Source organism: Melitaea cinxia, chromosome 9 (assembly GCF_905220565.1).
Source record: "Melitaea cinxia chromosome 9, ilMelCinx1.1, whole genome shotgun sequence".
Classification (NCBI taxonomy): Eukaryota; Metazoa; Arthropoda; class Insecta; order Lepidoptera; family Nymphalidae; genus Melitaea; species Melitaea cinxia.
In genome coordinates this window covers 11276779-11297218 of record NC_059402.1, presented here as the reverse complement: position 1 = coordinate 11297218, position 20440 = coordinate 11276779, and positions in this window count along the sequence as shown.

The window sequence follows — 20440 nt, the reverse complement described above, 5'->3', positions numbered from 1 at the left end:
AATAGACAATTATGTATTCAATGTTTAAAATCTTTCTACATAAAAATACACGAAAGCAATTACAAACTGTCCCTATGAATCCCTTTAATTATTATCTACGAGCCTAGCCCCTAACACGAGCGATGACACGGGACAATTAGTTGTACGCATATGCGTACGGAAGGAAGACTTATGACGACCCTCGTCAAACGTCACTCTCTACCCACTACACGGAAAACGTTTTACAAGAACCAGCATTTTATTGGTTTCAATTTCACCGTTGCCTTACCACAGATATATTCTTAGAGTTGAAAATTAAACTAAATTCCATCAAACTTATTAATAACACCAAATAGGTTCTATATAAAAAAAAAACCAAATCAAAAATGTTATATCTCGTTCGACATTTGGATTCAAAGTTTAAGCAATTTACATAGTGATCGTATAAAGACAAGTAAAAGGGACATTAAAGAGATGGTTATCATTAAAATGTGGTTTAATTAGTAAACCATTGAAGTACCTACGTAAATAACACAGAGCAATAAAAAAATCTATTTGATAGTGCACATAATTGCATATGCATACAGAAATAGATATACATATACGCTTCAGCCTGTAATATCCCACTAGTGGGCATAGGCCTCTTTCCCCATGTAGGAGAAGAATCAGAGCTTAATCCACCACGCTGCTCCAATGCGGGTTGGCGGATATATTCCCTACTATGAGTAACAATCGCTATCAGGTGTACATGTTAACAACCGGGACCAACGGCTTAACGTGCTCTCCGAGGCACGGTGGGGAGACCCACAAGGACTGCACAAACACCCAGACCACGGCAAACACCTGTATGGCCAATACAAATGTTTGTCATGTGCGGGGATCGAACCCGCAACCGCCAGCGGTTGCGCTGGTAGATAGATCCAATCCATGGCTGTAACCGTTGCGCCAACGCGGCGTCATATACATATATTCATCCATTACTAAGTAAACTTAAACATGCATAGAACAGAAAAATAAAATCTATTTCATGATTTAAGCAGTATAATATACATAAATTTCACTGAGCAAATATCAAAATACGCAATTATTCCAATGCGCCTCAAAAACACACAAACATTGTAATAAAGGCAAGCTAAACGCACTTCATATTTCATAACCATACATACGTAACTTCAAAAACATACAACTTGTTCGAACCGTTGTTTACAGTACAAATAAACATCAAATATGACGCCTAATAAAAGTATACTAAATTGTTTTGACGAGTATTTTAACATGTCATCTGTAGTCGCTTTATTAAATTTCTCGTTATATCACGTTTAACATATCCCGGCGTTTTAGTTTTATTACTTTTCATTTCATATTGTTAAGCGCGAACATTTATTACATCGTATATATCAAGTACATAACACAACAACACAACACAAGTACACAAGTACAAGTAGTATAAATACATGCAACAAAATTATCGATTTTGAAGTAATATATAATTGTATTTACCTGTTACGTACATATGTATGTGTTATTGCATCAGTAACTTTACTTTTCTGTCTATTATTCACATCAGCCTATCGCAGTCCACTACTGGACATAGGCCTCCACAAGTTCGAGCCAAAAATGGCGTGAACTCATGTGTTTTACCCATAGTCACCACGCTGGGCAGGCGAGTAGGTGTTATATTATATATATCTGTCTATTATTATTGTTGAAATATTAGAAAATATAATGTTTTACTTATTTTATGGGACTAATACTTAACTTAAAATGACATATAAGCAATTGAAAATATTAAAAATTGTTAAAAATAGCTAGTCAACACACATGTAACGCTTACATCGTTACACATATGGATAGACTTCCCTTGTCCTTGTGGGCCTCATCACCACGCCTCGAAGAGCATTGAAAGCCGTCGGTGTCAGTGTCGGTCTCATAAATGGAGAGAAAAGCCTAAGCCTAGCATTGGTTACATGTTGATCAAAAAAAAAATAAAAAAATAGGGCGATGACACATATCACTTCCGTCAAATGTTTTAGTCATGGGATAATACGGTAACGATATCTATCACTATGTTATTAGTACAGTTTGTCGAATACGGAACGCGGAGATATTGTCATACTCGTGAATCATATTCTTTAATACGATAGTCGGATTAAATTGATTCTCCGAAAGAAGTATGATGCTACCGTACTTGAGATAAAGGATATTAGATATTATTAGACAATTGTTTTATTGTTGACCTACTTGTACTATTTTATAGCGAATAACTCGAAAATGGCTCAACCAATTCGGCTCATTTATTTTTTGTATGTTCCTTAAGGCCCAAGGCAGGTTTTAATACTAAAAAAAAAAAACATTTTTTTTTACTATTAACTATTGACACAACGAAGTCTGTCTGGGCAGCTACTATAACATGTCACGTGTCACAAATATAGTTTTGGTTTCATAAATATACGAATTTAAAAATTGTTTAGTCTAGTTTTCATTTATGAACCAAGTCTTTAATTTTGTGTTTTCTTAAGAATTAAATTTGACAAAGAAATTGACCACTAACCAGATGCTATAAGTTAAGTGAAATAAGCAAATCTATCTTTAAAACTATGTGAGTAATCACTATCGAGTCTAACTCGAATAAAAAAAATTCTTATATGTTTTGTAATTATTATAAAGTAATTAATTTTGATTGAAAAGATGAGTAAGAAAGGAGTCCGTATCATAGTTTATTTATTTTTTGAACCTTTTAGAAGAGTTCACATGTTAATTAAGAAAAAACAATTGTGCCTTTATACTTATGTATGCTAAAGTTATTAAAAATTCTACATTATTTTGCATGAATCTTAGATGAATATAGTAATAGTTAATCGTGAGTAAAACATCTACAAGAAGGCAGTATATTAAAATTAAAATAAATGAAGCATCCAAACCATTAAGAAATTCAGGGTTTTACTTTTCATCTTACACAACGCTGCGATCTCTATTATACACTGTCTTGGAACTTGAAACTCCGTGTAACCGCATTATGTAAAATAGGTACAGATCTGGGACGCTTCACAACACTCCTACAATCCGCCGGCTCGAGTTGAACAACTGTCGCAACTGAGATCCTTTACAAAACTTTGCACTATCAGATCGCGCTAAGTTTAATTGGCAAGTTTCGATTGATTAAACAACAGAGGAGAACCAAATGTTGGCATCGATACTTCAATAACTTGGAGAAGAATAATGGGGAAAACGTAAATACAATTCTTAGCCATACTTACTTTAATTGTACTTGTGAATGTTCTAGTTAACTATCACAATTAAGGAAATAAAAAATATTTATTTGTGTTATTTTTGATGAAACTTAAAATATTCTTCGTACAATGCTTTATATTTTTTCGTCCAATCATAGTTTAAAAAATGAATTCGTCACTTACAAAATAAGCTTACTCACTTAGGCGTCTTCTATCTTGTAAGATTTTCAAATTCTTGTGTGATATTTATTTCAGATGATTTTTAAGTAAAAAGCATGCGTATGTACATAATGTCAATATAATTTATTAAATATATTTTCAGATAAATAATCATAAGAAAGCTTATCATCCGTATATTTTGTTTTCACAACTGCATAGTAGCCATATAAAATATTTAAAAGCAATAAAATCCATCCAATAAGTCATATTAGTTCTTTATATCAAGTTTAGTTCCTCAGAATCACAATAAAATCTTATAAACTTTTAAAGTTATATCAACTTTTGATAGTCTTTTACTAACTACGTTTTTCTAGTAGTCTACGTTTTGCAATATGTTCTTTTCTAGATAAAAGATGACTTCTAAAATATCGTCCTAGAATATCCTTTATTTCTAACTTATTTTACAGTAATCATCAAAACAAGATTATTTAGAAATTCTGCGACTACTGTTGTTGTCATGATGTTAATAAAATAACTTGAAATTCATACTATAAAAAAGTCACTATATCAATGTAATTGTTTTTCAACTTTTCTAAATATAAAATAATATAAGTTAAAAAGAATGTTTTAAATCGTCTCAGTGACAAACAAGCAAACTTTTCTATTTTAATAACTAAACATACATTTGTTTTGTATGTCAATGAACTTTTACAAAAGTAAATGAAACTCGTTTCGCCTTATTTCTGTTACGAGGGTAGAATGAGAATTTGGATGGAAGACAATAGTGCAGTGAAATAAATGAGCGTGCAAATTTCACAGTCGGACTTAGTTCGCCTTGAGGTGTGAAGGTATTTTTTATAATAAAGTCTCTTTCATACTTTGTAAATAAAAACCTTAAAAATAATTATTATTTTCCATGATTTTATTTACACAATTTAGTTCTCTGTCGTGACTATTTAAGTGTCATAAATTACATTGATTTTACAAATAAATATGCCGAAACATTTAATCATTAAATTTAATGAAGCGTTGCAGAGGAAAAAATATGATTAAAAATATTTATATAAAATAAAAAAGTGAATGTGGTCATTGCACTACTACTTAAACCATTTATGGTACTTTTAATTTAGCGTAAATTAAATCTAAAAACAAAACTGTGCAGTACGAAAAGGGCCTTAAGGGATTAACGAGGGGTTAGCCTCACTTCGTTATAGAGACCGTATTGACGGTTCAAAGCCCTATCGCTGCTGAAATAGACATCCACTTTTCGTTAAACATTTTTATTTAAAAGTTTAACACTTGAATTTGTGAACTATTTTTATTTAGAATAAAAGTATATTAACAATATATTTTTAGAATTAAACGTAAAACGATTATAATTAACGCAAAATTTCATTTTAAATATTCTACAAAATATAACAAGATATTTTAAAATGCAACCGAAAATGAAGTTAAAGAAGTCACAATAATACCCCGAACAAAAGTTTTAGGCGATAACTTAACATTAAAAGCACCGTTATTCTCCTTACTCGTAATTGTGTGTAATATACTCGTAGAACTCGTTCCTGGTTACACATTTTCGGTAACGCATATATCTACACGTCGTTCCGTACATTTAACTATGAATTAAGAATTATTCATAGTATAAATAGAATACTGCATTTATTTAAATCGTTAAACTGTACCACACGTTTCTTACATGAATTTCCATTTTTGTGGGTAATATCTTCTAAAACGGGAAAGTATAAATTCATAAAGCGCGCGATGTGAAAAAATATAGTCGTCGTGAAATCGTATGAAACAATGGAACAGCAGTGACGCTGAGAATGACACTATACAGTGCTTTTAGTTGTAGCAAAATAAACGTATTGTACCTTAATACCTAAATCTTGGAACTTAAGAAGCCGACCGATGGCGGGATAACCATCCAACTGCTGGCTTTGAAATACACAGGCCGAAGACGGGCAGCAGCGTCTTCGGTGCGACAAAGCCAGTACTGCGGTCACCAACCCGCCTGCCCAGCGTGGTGACTATGGGCAACACACATGAGTTCACGTTATTTTTGACGTAAACTTGTGGAGGCCTATGTCCAGCAGTGGACTGTATAGGCTGTAATGATGACCTTAATGTAAACCAGCATTTACTGTACCGATACGATTAACAGCGTAAATTTTGTTTTTTCATTTTACGGTTTTATTGTTTGAATTAATTACAATTTGATTCAATAACAGAACATTTTAATATTTAAACATCACCGTACACATCGTAAGTTGGTTGAAGATTATACCATCAACGTTAGATTAAATTTTTCCTTCGCAGATTGTTCCCGATTAAATTTATTTCTCGTAGCTATCTTTTTATATCACGAATGAAAAGTATATATATTATGATAACATTTTTAAGGATCCACATTCGTAGTTCTAGGCACGTAGAGGCGATAACACTAAAAGGGTTATACACTTCATAGCGGTAAAGCTCATGGGGTAATTCTTAGAACAATTTTCTAAGTAATCCGACTCTTTTGGATTTTGATGCATGTTACCAGTAAAGAAAATTTCTGCTGCTATATAATGAAAACAAGCTGATAAAAAAGGTTCATGTAAAATTCAGTAGAATTGATAGTACGAACGTATACTTACTAAGCGATAACTAAATATATCTCGTTAAGAAAATCTTAATCAAGAGACTACTCTGTTCGAGAATCAGTGAAAACGATTTTAGCTACAGAACGAAAATCTGCTACGAAAGACAGCAGATCTCTAGTAATTAATGCATCCTGATAAAAAGTACAATACACATTTCTCGCTACAAAATTGGAAAAATAAAATTATTACTGTCGGAATTATAATGAAGTGTTTGATACATCTTCGTAATGAAAATGTCCCTTTTTCTATGGTTTAAGACAGTAAACTTATCTTAGATAAGATTTATAATGAAGTTTCATCCCTAATAATTTAATTTTTCTGTAACAATCAAGATTACTTTAACATTATACATCAAGTGCTATTGTTTGCCAAGGCAAGTCAAAGTAAGAATAGATCTCAAATTCCTCTAGACATTTATGACAGGACTTGAAATGACTTACTGTGACAAGGGGGAGAGGATAGAATAAAAATCCGACCCGTCACATACGCCGGATCAGACTGCAACCACGTCATTCAGAAAAAGGAATCTAGGCTAAGAGACACATACTATGTATGTATATTTATGAATTTGTTACTAAAATGTCTTGAGCTTTTAGATTTTAAGGGAGGTTTCAGAGCATGATAAGAGGGTGTGTTCAGATCAAATCGGGGTCACCAGTTTGGTGGTGTGTGGGGGGAACAGGGTGTAAAGTTCCTCATCCACCATTGTAAAGGGAGGAGTTCGGGTTCTTGTATATATTATTCAATCGCTCTGATAATTAAATATAATATTCAATCCTAGAGATACATAAAATATATACATTATACATATGTGTAGGAATGAAGTCACACTGGTTAATTATAATGTTAGGTAACACAAGATAGTTATTAATTAACAACTATAGTTTTATACTGGTTAAAATGACTCAAGTATTAGGATGAGAGAGGGTAAGTGAGTATCGAACGATGTGGTAGGTTGCGTTATCGGTGCATCTGTTGTTTATTTAATCTTTGCTAATTACGTATACAGCGCAGATGCCGATATGTGCACTGTATACGTTTCATATATGCTATGTTGATTAAATTACGTAGGAAAAAGGTGTGCTCTAAAATAATTATTTAATGAGATTTTAAACACCTCATATTGTTAATAATTGATTAAATCTAAAAGTAGCTACTGTCCCGATTAATAGCCTTTTTACCTTAAGATAAACGATTGAAGTCGTGAGGGGCGATCAGCCACTTATTATTTATCTAGACTACATAATACCTCAGTCGATATATGCTAGTTGCAAAATTCAACTTATTATGTTTTTATCGATTGGCATTTTATATATTTTTTTAATGATCACATAATTTAGGCCTTAACTTAAACTTGAAAAAAAATATTACATTGTAGCCTTAACGCAAAACAAACTGAAAAAAAAAACATTTTTATACACTTTTCCTGACAATTTATATATAACTCGAATACATAAACATAAAAATTTTACAATATTAACAAAAACTAAACTCCACCAGATCTCGAACTAAAAAGTAAGATTTTCTCGTTTCCCAAGTCAGTCTTTTTCATCTTTTATAAATTTCCTTGACGATCTCTCATTTATTTTCTTTAAAAGCGAAAAAATGTAGACCGATCCTCTTTGACGCAACTATGTCGAGGATAAAACGCTATGACGTTTTTTAGTGATCCGCATCCAAAGGGTAGCAGTGTCCTGTTTTACCGTCCTGTATTCTGTATTACGCTCAGTTTTTCGTCAGCTTATCTTTCACATAACTGCATATTTTTAATCGTAACATCTTGTTGTTGTGTCAATTTTTTTAGTATTTATCCTAATGTATAAAAATAAAAAAATATAGAGGCTTCCCACATAGACCTTATTACTTGACGTGAAAAATATTCCACAAGCTCCAATGATAAACTAAATTCATTTTTATGTAAATTTTGCGTAACTACAATGATTTTGCAGACATGTAGTACTTATTCATATTCATAGAAAAACATTAGACCTAATCCCCTCCTTCCTTGTCATTTGTAGTAACGTTTTCAACTTGTTCCCTTTTTAAAAAATAATTTAAAATAAAACCAATCAGCTGGTAAAAAATACAAATATAGAAAGCGCTCAGAATGATTTTACTCGATTTTACACCAGATCTTACCTAGGTACTTAATTATTTTCTTATATTGTACATGACATTATAATTTAAAAAACATTGCCACTAATCGTTGCATTGACATGTTAGTAAAAACGTTTCGTTCATTATTTAGTACAAATGAAATAAATAATAAACATATTGTAGTAGTACTTATTAAGTATTGACTGTGTGGCAATTATTTATATAACATAATATTAACGTTGGGACATTTTTCGTCGTTTCCGGCACAAGCGCCTAGACCGGAAATTACCATCAGTGCCCTTATCATGAACAACATCCGGAGTAAAAATACAATATTATTATATCATCCTAAGGGTTTATATTAGTTAGAAGCTTATGTACGAGACTACCAGACAGCTGTTATGTTTTGTATTTAATTTACAAACATACTTAATCAGTTTCGAAAATTAAGTAATATTTAAATAAAAAAATTCAACATATAAATTGTTACAGATATTTTAGCAAACAGAAAATAAATATCATTTTGTAAACTTCTTAATGATAATATGAAACTCCGTTTAATATTATTAGACATAATGATAAAACATTGAAAAAAAATTAAAAACACAACACTATTTTGATAAAAGAAAAAATGCAAATTAATTAAGATACCCACTAATCCATAAAAATAAATAGTAATAGAAAGCATATAATTTTTAAAACAACTTTTAAGTAGTACAAAAACATAATGAAACTGCTTGAAATAAAAATGCGAAAACAAAAGTAATACACAAATTGCACGTAACAAATGGAACCACTTCAAAAAAATTGCATAGACTACACATAATGAAAATTCATATATCGACGGTACAAGATAAAAAGATGGATATATACACAAGTCTCATTTTCCACTGTTCAATTATAATGCTTCTCTTCGAAAGACAAATACGACTAATAAAAGTGAACTATACAATTAAATGTCATCAGGAACTATTGTTCTATAGATGTACATTTTAATTATTTTTTTATTATTTATTTATACTATCGCGAGTTGCTTTCAGTACTTTTATTTTGTACAGTACTTTTATAATTTCTCAGTATAAGAGATCTGCTCTGGAAGGAATTAGGTCGTAAAGTAACGGATTTTATTTACATTTGTTCGTTTATTTTTAAAATAAAATTATTTTTGTATTTTGTACACCGAGGACGTCTGCTTTAACAACAAATGCAATTACAGTTTTTCAATAAACGAAATTTTCGATTGTGTGACTGACAAATAATTGATACAATTTCCATCGCTGCTGCTATGATTCCTTGGATAGTGGTTTTTCCAACGATAACTTAAAAATTAAAACCTGTAAAGTATCGCTTCAGCCTGTAATATCCCACTACTGGGCATAGGCCTCTTTTCCCGTGTAGGAGAAGGATCAGAGCTTAACCCACCATGCTGCTCCAATGCGGGTTGGCGGATATATTCGCTACTATGAGTAACGATTGCTATCAGGTGCACATGATAACAACCGAGACCAACGGCTTAACGTGCTCTCCGAGGCACGGTGGGGAGACCCGCACTCAAGTATGCATAACGCGATATTTTAGTGTAAACTGTTTAAAGGTACATTTTTTTTTATTTCAACATTAAATTTAATTTATATGAAATAGATACTATTATGTTCTTCTATCCTTTTAAAACTGTCTGCAACTGACGTAACGTGCATGAGATCGTTTGATTGCACGCATCACTAACGTTACACTTCCATTATACGATGCACTCCATGATCTCCGTGAAGGTCATATATGATTCAGAGCTAAAATGAAAAAGATTGATGATCCGTCAACGAGCAGCGGGTTATCGTGAAACCATTATTAACGTTATTAATATCGACCTGTTTTATTCTTGTGACATAAAGTTGGAAATTCTGATAAAATATGCTACGAAAATTTTAGCGTTCATTACTCAAGTCCAATGTGTATTTAAACGAATTAGGGTCGAGAAACCCCAATATTTTCATCAAGCGAATTATTAGTGATAGCTTTAACATATAAATGTAACTTAATTTCAGAGTATAAAATTATTGTCTCCCAAAAAGTGAATTTGTAGGGAATGATGCGAGTATATTAAATATTCAATACTTAGGTCACTGTTTTTAATCTTTAAGTAAAATATGTCATATTGAATTGCTTAGAGCCTTTTGAAATTTAATGATCGGCGAAAATAATAGCTTAGATAGGTACTGCTTTATTATTGTGAGTTTATTAATATAATATTAATTTCAAGTCATGAAAATGTTTACAAAAAAATTATATGTTAAAGATAAGTTCGATTCGATTTATAATCGATAAACAGACACTGAACTACATAGGCCTCTTACTCCAACATGGAGAATGAGGGCTATGCCCAACAGTAGGACGTAACAAGCTGAATGCGAATACAGGTACTGACGAATTTAATAATACGACTCATAGAAATATACGGTAGTCATTACCAAACCGGGAAAAACCAGTCATATCTCATATCAAATATACTTAAAAAATAATCAAAGCGTGACATAATATATCAGTTTAGCGATAAAAACTTTCAAGTGTAAATGGTAATTTCATATTTAATAAGTAATATTCCTTCGGTATGCAAATTTCGACGATAAAAGTAATGAGAAGTGGCAGCCGCTCAAAGATTTCATGTTTTTATTTCCTGGCGCAAGTATCATTAAGATAATGTGCTGGGGTGCTAGCTAATATGACTAAGTGATTAAGTCCAGACGTTATCTCTCAAGCACACGTATAATCCTTGGCTAGAAAAATTGATTGGAATGTGAATACATAATTATCTTTCCAGACCGCAGTTTCTTGTTCCAGTTCCTAGTTACCTCAGCTAGTTGGATAATGAAAGATGATCTAGTGTTCTTGATATTGTGTGGATTTTTTTTTTATTCTTTTAGTTTTGTTAGTTTTATGAGCATCGCTTATATGATTAAAATGTTCCTGACTTGTTAATAATTTTTTATACTTTTTAAAACTTAACGCTTGACATATTTTTTTAAAGTTATTTTTTTACGCATTGTATTACGAAAAATCTAAGCTAAAAGCTACTGTTACTTGTTAGATTTTTTACGTGTACTCAATGATAAGCTTCGAAATGTACAAATAAAGACTACGTTATAATGTTTTATAAAAAGTATAATACAATAAAACACATGCCTTAACAGCACAATATTTATTTATTTATCATTTTACAATCTATACATATAAATAAAATTAGAGTGTCTGTTTGTAATAATAAAATAACCGCTTTTTACTAAATGCATATGGATACATGGTACATATACCGAAATAACATTTTTTACAATTTTTGTCTATCTTTCTGTCTGTTTATTTGTTCCGGCTAATCTCTGAAATGGCGGGATCGATTTTGACGGGACTTTCACTGGCAGATAGCTGATGTAATAAGGAGTAACTTAGGCTACTTTTAATTTAGACATTTATTTTATAACTCTGCGAACTGTACAATAACTTTTTTGTTAAATTCTACGCGGACGTAGTCGCGGGTACAAGTAATTTTAATTTGAATAATATTTTGTTTTTTCTTTCTTACTTTGTATTTATGAAGCGCGGCGAAATATTAACCCTACTTTTTTATATTTGTGAATGTTTGAACCACTTAGCACCGAAATGCCTTACGGCACTTTGAGAAAGCCTTTAAAACTTTACGTTTTTTCTTTCTATAAATTTTCGAATCGTATAACAGCCTAATTAGGGTTTCAACAACTTTTGAGTATTACATTATGGAAGTCCAAGATTGTTTGCTGCAGGATATTTGGTGGATAACGAAAATCCTATTAACACTACGGCCGTGGCTTCGATTCCCGATCGGAAGAGATGTTTATATGTGCAAAAAATTATTTCTGATCTAGGATTTTGGTTCATGTTGGTCTACCAATCCTCAAACACGTCCAGTTCTCTATTGCAATATTATCATAAACGCCAGAAATACTCCTGGAAACAAAACCGTTATCCTATTTAGGTGTCACCTACCCTAGCCCCGCCTTCATTTATATTTAATTGTCAATTCATGCTATGTATATTCATAGTGTTCACAAATTTTATACTAGAAGGTTATTTTGAAGCTACATTTTGTATCGAGTTTCATCCAGTATTGATCATGAATTAGACTGATTTAAAATAGATCCTGAGGTAGGGCACAGCAGGAATTTCGTGCTCAATATATGGAGCACCCCGACTGGGGTAGTACCACAGCTAAATAATACTGTTTTTAAGCAGTATTGTGTTCCTGTTGGTGAGTAAGGTGACCAGAGCTCCAGAGCCAGACCAGACCAGAGCTGGGCGGGCGGGATTGGATCGGCAACGCGCTCGCGATGCTTCTGGTGTTGCAGGCATCTATAAACTACGGTAATCTCTTGCCATCAGGTGAGCCGTACGCTTGTTTTTATGAGTGCACTTTCATTATAATGAAACCAAATTTTCAACTATACTGCGCGTGTATCCTTTCTAAAGTGTCATAATTCCTAATAAAGGCTCCTTTTCTGGCTAAAAAGAAGGATTGGAATAATCCGTTATACTACTCTACTACGGATTGGCGGCGGACAAACAGTTTTTCCTTACTTCTTTTGCCTCGTAATGCGTAAATTGACTGATGGCGACTTAAATTTAAATCCACAACCTTTCAAATAAGATAAGTGTGTTCTAATTACTCGTCAGCACAACTCGTGTTCATTAAATACAGATAACACTATAATATTTAATGATAATACATTAAGGCTTGATTGTCAACATTGAATGATTGCATTTATCTGCAGGGAAAATCGCTACTAATATTAACTAAAATTCAGTAATACATCACGGCTGCAGTGGAGGGAATCGATGTGGATGAGGGATGCTAGTTTAGAGATAAGTCACATACTACAGTGAGACCAGACACGCACTGCAAGTTTTATTTTGAACTAAAAATAACTCATGTTAAAAACCCGTTCTGTATTAAGATTTCTGTAATAATTGTAACTGAAGTGCAATTTATTCGAACGTTTATCGTGCAGCATAAGTTTTATAAAGAAAATCGTACAGATATTTCCTTCATTGCGCGCAGGATCTCACAAAGGATATAGGAAGAAATAGTCTCCGCAAGTAAATTTTATTGAAATGCGTTCACATAGCCTTTCACTTAACACTTATCTTACAGTGTACTTTATTCTTCTTTTATTAAATCGAAAGCGATTTCGAACGAAGAGAGCTTCAAAAGAGGCAGACGATAAGGATATCGGCCTTAACTCAACGGGAAGAATTTTATACGTTCATTCGGTTAAGTTCTGGTACTCGTTTTATAACTTCTTTAAATGTAATAACTATAGGTATAGAAGTTACGTTTCAATTTATTCGTACTTATCAATGGAAAGAAAGTGATATATTTAAAAGAAATATGTTAATGGGTAATAATAGGTATTTGTCGATTTTTGTACCCATTTATTGTTACTGTAATCAAATAATTGCTCCTTTATTTGCTGACTTGACAATATTTTAGTGATAACATTGCGTGTCGTAAAATATTTTAGGTATTTCTCTAAAGGGATATTTTTCCATCGCGAATTCGGAAGAAAAAAAAAACGTAAAAAACTAGACTTAGAAACGTCAATCACATTAAAATATCATAATAAACCTTTAAATATGCTATTATTAACTGCTACTACACTTTCAATTAACGCTGTTTTACTTTTCAAACATGTATCTTAATTATAAAAAATAAATTACAAATTATTTAATTTTAAAAGAAACAAAGCTTTTCTAAAACAACAAAAATAATAAGAGTACTAGTATAAAATTTACGCAACAGTAATTAACAAATATCCTAATTAATATTATTCCAGATAGAATCTATCAAACATTTTTCAACCAATATAACAAACATTTACACAACTCACGAAAACTTCAACACCAGACGCCGTATCCATTCGAATATTAACCAAAAACAACAAACAGTCAACACACAACAATATCGGTAATGTACCAAACAGAAGCAAACAGAAATGATTCCGAATGATATTGATTAGGAAAACTCGATTGTTCCAGATCCTCATTTAGTGTAATTAATCCGATCCCCTGATTTACTATCGACTCGCTACGGTTAATTAGATTGGCAGTAATTAATTGAAAGTGAAAAGGGATGAGTAAATTTTGGATCAAGTTCTCCATTAATTAGAATCTCACACTTTGTCAGGTACGTGTATTGTGTGTTACGTGTAATTGTCTATTATTTAATTATAGTTAGAAGGTGTCGTGGTCTATGTGTGTGTTGAATACTAAATACGTGTATATGTGTAAAGTGGTAAGACCGCCTGATATAATGTTCTTCAATCACAAGAAATTAAAAATGTTTATTTTTAAGGTAGCTGACCTGGTGAATTTTACGCGCCGTGTCTTTTTTTTTCTTATAAATATAGTTTTTTTTTAAACCATACAAACCTTATCCCGACTACAAGGAACACAAAAAAATCCAAATCGGTAGGTACAGTCGTTCCGAGTTATAGCACATACACACATTTCGGCGAAAATTTTTATTTATATAAATAGATATAAATGATAAATAAATACTACTAAGAAATTTTAACTAATATTAACCACAGCTTAATAAGCTAAATATAATAAGTTTATAAACATAATATGAAACATATGCCGCTTTCGAACGTAATTCATCAAGCGCTGTAAATATCTACGACGCGTTTATTTTGACACGCAAAACGCTATAAAAACACCATTTATCTCGCACCCTCTCTATACGGAACACTTACCACCATCCTAATCCTGGGAATATGCATGTCGGTCCATATTTTAGGGTTCCGCTCACCTAAGATAAGAGCACATCAATCACACTTTGCGTTATAAACAGAGGCGAAACCATTGAACAGAATTTAATGCAGAAACTACATGACGCTTATCAAAATGTAGTTTTTCCTACCTCTTCCCATCAGAACGAAATTTTGAGGTATGTTGAGTCAATTTATTAGCAAAAATCATTTGATAATAAAAATATAAATCATAGCCTCCAACTGCAAAACCTGCTTATATTTTTAATCATTCATATTATTTACACGTAAAAAGTTTAACTTAATTTAATTAAAAAAATATTTAGTAGCTAAATATTAATAATTGTACAAAGTTTTGTAACACAAAATTAGGACCTACAACATCAGAAGCATTCTCGATGCCATTTCTAATTTTCTATTCCGCGATGTTGAGAGTGTGTAAGTGCGATGGGGAATGCAGGCAATATTTCACGTCTAAGTTTATAATCGTTGTTTGCTACAAAGGACGTTTTCACGGATGATACGAAAAGGGATAAAATTATCTGATAGCATAATATATATTAGCTTTAATGCATATAAGAATGATTATTACCAAAAAAATTGTTAAATTTTTTCAAATTTGTCGATTTTACATAGGCTTTACCTGTGTATTTCAGATTAAGTTAGATTATTTTATAGAATTATGAAGAACGTATGATCGATTATGACTACGTTTTATTAGTATTTAGGTGATGAATCGTGAGTATTATTTATGAATGTGAATTTTTTTTTTTTTGTCATAAGAGATAATTCTGCAAAAAATGGAACATGAGGGTCTCTACCCTCATGTTCCATTTTTTGATTTTTAACACAAAGATGCGCTAAATAGAACGTTGTGTTCTATAAATAATTGATAAATATTAAATTTGTATTTATCATTTATTATTTTATATTTTTTCTTTAACAAAACTAATTAGATTAGCAGAAAGGTATACCAGTCTAAAATGTTTTGTAAAATTTAATTTTATCAGTAACATGAACCTCTCCGAAACTTAAAGAACAATGTCTTAGTTTCTTTGCAAATAAAAGTAACTATTTGCTTTATATTTCTCGTCGTATTCAACGCTGCACTTGAACTCTTATCAACACCCAAAACTCTTTCGAGACCTTCTGGTAGCAATATTCTAGTCAACATTTCTTCCTGTTGTGAAATTTGGTACCTCCTTCTATTTTGTCAAATTTTTACGAGACAATAATATTTAACATTATTAGGTTATTTATACTTTGTAACGAGTATATATTTGAACAATGTATGTTAAATTTGATTATGATTTTTTTAAATTATGTTTTTATTTTTTTTTTAATATTTTTTTGTTCCATAACGCTCTCATTTATTTTAAAATTTCTTTATCACTGATTTTTTTCATTCTTGCTATTACTCAAGTTGTAATAATTATTGTAATTAGTATTATAATTTAATATTGGAAATGTTAATATTGAGCATATCTTCTCGTTATATGTTCTATTGTAATATCGGAAACTGTTTTAGGTTGAGTAATAATATTTTGCTTGTCATCCTGCATATTATTGTACTACAGTCGGTTTTCAAAATAAAATAAAAATAAAATAAAATATTTCATTTTTTTATACGACTTCATTGATTGACTAAGGAAGAAGAATTGGGAATATTAAAATCACTATAAATACATTTAAAAAAGTAAATACTGACGTCACTAAAATGGGCAGGATTCAGCCAGTAGCATATCACTGCAAGACATAGGCCACTTGCTTCGTGTAGAAGAAGGATTGGTGCTTTATGCATCACCCACCTTCATCCACTGGTGGTAGAAGTATACTAAAAAAGTTAGTAATTGAAATGAATTATTGTTAGTCAGTATTTGTCGTTTTTATTTTTGTGACATTATTAAATGACCGTACTTCTTTCAAGTACGAAAGCTTCTCGTTTTCTAAGAAACACCTTGATAAAATTATTTTACATTAAAGACATTATACATCTCTATTTATAGGTTACGTAAGTTTTTTATTTTACAAATTAATTTAATAATATTTTTTTTGTATTTTTTTTAATCTCTTTTGTTATATGATAGTATGTTCTTATAACCAACATTTTAAATTTAATTTAGTGATTTTTTTTACTTAAAAAAAGTCATCCGGCAGTTAAATCATAAATTTTATTCATTATTATGAACCGAATTGTAGGTATGATCATTTTCGCAGTATAATTAAGGTTATTTTAAGGTTTAAGGTTATTTAATTAGTAGATTATTTTTGGGCGGCATTTAATCTTACTGATTCATCAAATATGTACATGAATTAATTTGAGATAAAATTACAAAGGGTTAGACGATATATTCCCCTTACTTTTGGTTTAACTATCGAAAAATATTATAGAAAATAAATGTAATTCTAAATTTTTATTTTTCTGGTTACATATTAATTATTCTTATTAGACTTATATCTACATATATAATATATTTAACATTAACACATTCCTATTTAATTTTTTCTCTACTTAGATTTATTCTGTTACTTTGATTTATTTAAAATAACATTCGCTTTTGCTCAGTAGCTCTTCTGTTCACTTTAATCTCCGCTCTCAAAACGAAAATAAATTAATCGAGCCTATACGTCATTCGCAAACATATATGTATTCGTTCACCACAAAAGCTAAATAAAATGTATTTTCAACGGGAAATCGCCAATATCCGTCTACTGCCATTTTTATAATATATGCTGAAGCATATTATTTGACTTCAACTATATATATTTTATAACATATACATACATAACATAATATAACATAGTGGTGCGAGTAGTCTCCTAAAACACCGACGGTTTCCGGATTCGATTCCAGCTCGGGAAAGATTAACAATTTTATGTAATTGTGACAAAATTGTTCTAGAGCTATATGTGTGATGGTACACCAAATGAAGTCCATAAAAATAAATATGTGGTATAAAACTGTTGTAGTGGTGCATGTAGACGCCTAAAACACCGGCAGTTTACGGATTAGATTCCCGCCCGGGATGGATATTTGTATCTGTACAAATATTTCTTTCTGGTTTTGATGTCTTCCCACAGTGCCTCGAAGAACACGGTAAGCCGTCGGTTCCGGTTGTTATCGTAAATACCTGATAGCGATCGTTACTCATAGTAGGGAACATACCCGTCAATCCGCAGTGGCGCAGCGTGGTGGATTAAGCTCCGATCCTTCTTCTACATGGAGAAAGAGGCTTATGCACAGCAGTGGGATGATACAGGCTGAATGCATGCACATATATTTTATTCATCGATTCTACCTGTGTTGGGAGCATGCGGTAACAAACTTTCAGCTTTATATATGTATAATTTCATGGTCATTTATACTTAAAAACTCCTTCTAAAAGTCAAATAAAGAATATGAAAGACAACACTGTTTAGTTATAAGATCACTATTTGCTCGCTTTTATCTGTATCATTTCAAGTTGCGCTTTGCTGCAGAAAAACAAAATTTTCTTTTGTCTTATATTGTAAGTGCAAGAGAAAATTTTAGAATACAGTTTTGATAATCATGATAAGTAATGATATCTGTGGTTATTTAGCTTGACATATATTTCAAGTAAATAAGGTCAACAAGTCCTTTCAAAATAATTTAATTACAAACAGCATATACATTTCTTTAATTAAATCGTTATTTATGTTCATATTATTCCAGATGCAAACAATTCAAGCATAAATATGATTCCGAGAGCGGGACAAACGGTACATATTCCGAATGCCATTAAATGGAACTCACTAGCAGGATTAAATACCGGTCCACATAACTATCTTACAACGGAATCAAATAATTTTATGGGCCATTTATAATAATCTGAAGCTTACAAGTTCATAATTACTTACGTTAGTATTAACGGCCAATCCGTTGATTAGAAATTATAGACCATATAGGAAACTGTACACTTTTTCCACTCCCTTTTAAGTTATTTTAAATAGAATTAGTTTTTAATTTATTTTAACAACTTCTAATATTAATTTATATACTACAAAAATATAAATTTATTATAGACAGCTTAATTGGAGGAATTAATTATAGAGACCAGAAAAATATTTTTGCGGTTTTTCTCGAACACTTATGACTATGTTTTAGAAATCAAAACGATATCTTGAAATTGAGGAACGTTATAACGTAATAGAAAATAAACAAAAAAAGTGTAACTAGTAAAAATGCATAAAAATATTAGAAATTAAACGATTACTGATAACAATTAGAATTAAGATTTCTCTATCATATTCAAGTCGTTACCTATAGCTACAGTTAAGAAAGTTTTGATAGCGAAGTTTCGTTGTTTTGTTTCCAATATTCGCTCCAGTTAGTCTTGGAATTCGAATCTAAAATTTCACCAGCTTAACCTGATTCCAGCTGTTATCCGCAACTAAACTCTAAAGCGAGATTTCTAGTAAAATACATATTTAACTATTGTAATTGAAAAAATAATTCAAGATTTAAAAGCAGAAATAATTATTAATGTAAAACAGATAACTTTATTTTATTTATATAAAATATTTTTATGTAACATTTGCAGTCACGCGAATTTCTTTCGTATTTTCGTATTTAATTGTTTAAGTGTTTAAATTAATTTCAACAATTATCAAATTGAAAATATATTTAGTACTAGCTGTGACCGCGACTTTTTTGAAGTTGAAAATTAACAAAAAAAATATTGTTCAGTTTTCTGAGTTATAAAATAAACAATTTTCTAAACAAAAGTAACCTAAGTTACTCTTTACTCAAACAGCTATCTGCCAATGAAATTCCCGTCAAAATCGGTCCAGCCGTTTCAGAGATTAGCCGACATTAGACAGACAGACAAAAGTTGTAAAAAAGTTCATTTTGGTATATGTACCGTATATAAAAAATAACAAGTGGTACGGCCTCCCCTCCTAGCCACTTCTCTATGAAATAGCCTTTGACGGGCTAAAATTTTCCGCATATAAGTTATCTTAAAATAGCAATAAATAAGCAAGCGTATATAATTTAAAGAAGATTCTACAACTTTCTTAAAATATTGTAGATGTTTTATTTTTTTGCATTTTCTGAAAACGTTTACCATAGTAACGTATATTTTTTTATACCGTCAGAAAGTAGGGATTTCAAAAAACAAAAACTCCACCGAGTATCTCTGATTGAAAATGAGGGTGCCTTTTCGATATTGAGGTCAAAATAAGGAGATATCAAAAAAATTACAGTGTGCTTTGAACATGAAAAGTAAGTTTTCACCAAATTTTGTAAAAAAGAAAGAATTTGGTAAAAGATAAAAATAAAAAACAAAAAACTTAGTTTTTTTAATTTTTCACGTGAATTTTGAGGTGATGTGAAAAAGGTGTTTTTTTTTTATGTCACTAGGTCGGCAAACAAGCGTACGGCTCACCTGATGGTAAGCGATTACCGTAGCTTATAGACACCTGCAACACCAGAAGCATCGCAAGCGCGTTGCCGACCCAATGCCCAATCTCCCCAGGAGCTCTGGTCACCTTACTCACCAACAGGAACACAATACTG